Source organism: Odontomachus brunneus, unplaced genomic scaffold, assembly GCF_010583005.1.
Source record: "Odontomachus brunneus isolate Ranch 3 - 2012 unplaced genomic scaffold, Obru_v1 Obru_scaffold_091, whole genome shotgun sequence".
NCBI classification, from domain to species: Eukaryota; Metazoa; Arthropoda; class Insecta; order Hymenoptera; family Formicidae; genus Odontomachus; species Odontomachus brunneus.
Window position 1 is genome coordinate 64,711 of NW_022639541.1, and position 2,123 is coordinate 66,833.

General features: G+C 32.7%; 1 protein-coding gene across 2 annotated transcripts in view; it reads left to right on the plus strand.

The window, feature by feature from the left end:
* Positions 1–2,123, plus strand: part of LOC116848204 (osmotic avoidance abnormal protein 3-like) — a 28,440-nt gene that overhangs the window by 8,642 nt on the left and 17,675 nt on the right. The window lies entirely within an intron of this gene.

The window sequence follows — 2,123 nt, forward strand, 5'->3', positions numbered from 1 at the left end:
AGTTGCCAGAAAGATGGCAAAAAGTTGTAGAAAGTGATGGAAAATACTTTCATTGAAATAATTTAAATAAATTTTTTACAATAAATGCTTTTTCTCAGTATTTTTTGGGCGGAAACTAAGTTAAGGTCCTAATAATATAGGTATTACTATCTTAGATAACACAATCAACTAAAAGATGTCTTCAAGACGCCCAAAAGACGTCCTATTTCTCTTAGATGACTTTTTTAAATATCTTTAAGACGTCTTTTTTAGCAATTTATACTATCTAAGATAAGGATAGTAATAATAATCTTATAAACATATTCTTACTACAACCTTTTATTAGAATGACAAACAAAAATTGTTGACGACAAAATTGATTCTAATTTTAATAAAATTAACAATTTTTTCTGCTCACAAGAAAAGGTACCTTGTTATTTCACTCCGATTCGGATACTTTGATATGTTATACAATACAGAAGATTATTATTATGTGATTATTATTGTATGATTTTTACAAAAGTTTTAATGTTTCATGCGAGTGGTTTACCCTCATATACAGTCGATAAAAAATCTTGCATAAAATATATCTTATAACCCTCATTAAAAATCATTTTAACATTTGCTTCATTCAAATCAAACAATGGCTTCTATAGGAAACTATAAAATAAGTCGATTACATCCCCAACTTCGGAACCTGATTTTATTTGCTAAACATGTTCTTCCGTCGGTAAAAAAAATACTTAAAAATTTCTCATTTTTCCATACTTTATAATACATCAAAGCGTTATTCTAATTGACAAACAAGGTACCTTTTCTTGCCAGTGTAAAACCTTGTAGCCATCAATGGAGAGATTATATCGAGCTATTTACCTGCACTTGCGCATACATTCGACTCTTTGCAGTATGTGTGTGCGTGCGTGGATGTATATGACAAACCCATCAGTGTGTTATTTGTTTTCGCTCGGTTTATCTCCGGTCTGCGAGCTTCGACGCGAAAAACGTCATTGTCATATCGAGCGCGCTGTAGCCTAGCGACCGCATCAAAACACGCGTGCTCGTCCGCGCGCGCCGGATGTTGCACCTCTCGTTGCACTTTTCGCGCCGGCAACCTACCTTTGATCTAGACCTAATTAGACTCGAACATTCGTCGTTCAGCATGATACTATCTATTTCATTTATACTATCCATTTTATTTTTAATTATGTTTAAGGACGTTTTAGTTTTCCTTCTATGCATCGCAGTGCCGAAGAAAAGGACACTTATGACGTCAATTACGATTTATAATTATTAGAATGTATACAACCGGCAAAGTAATAATTCGTCATTCAGCATTCTACTGAAGGTCACACAGTTGCGCCTCCTTTTTCTTTCTCTCAGAATCAACCGTACACACATATCGCCGTTAATTATTCCATTCCTGAGAAATACCGCTCGATAATATATTCGCCCTAAATGTAAAATCCGCCAATGTCTCGTTGATATTTTGTTGCCTTGAGGCAAAATTAAGTTCAAGTCCGTGCAGACTTCAAATTAATCGATCTTTTTCTTCACCAAACTGCCAAACATTCTTGACAACATTCACTTTCATGATTCTAAGGATTTTTAGCTTATCACTAGTTCTGATAAAAATCAGTGAATCCTAGGCATCTATCGTCTTTTCTACTCCAAGGTTGAGTTCTATAAGTAAATGTAATTTACTAATATTGCACTTACACGGAGAAAAATAATTTTGCTCTTTTAGCAAAATCGTCGTTGCTACTGCGTATTCGTAGTGACAGCAAAAAATTTAGTTGACGTAATTAATTTTACAAATTATTTGTTATTAGAGCAGAAGTAATTTCGTTGTCAGGATAAAAAAAATTTGTTGAGTGTATTTGTCTTAAGAATGACGTTAATTTGCTATCGATGCAAAATAATGTATCCTTAGCAAATTTATTTGCTATCTGCAACTGCTTATATAAATCCATCATAATTCTTACATCAAAATAATTTGTACATTCAGTAAATTATATCCAGTAAATAGTGATTAATATTCTTAGTCTTTTTGTTGTTTATATAATAACGAAAAGATTTTGCTAGACTAGCAAAAAATTTGCTGGGCCAGTAAATTATTTTTCTCCGTGTATGTATCACAAAAGTGG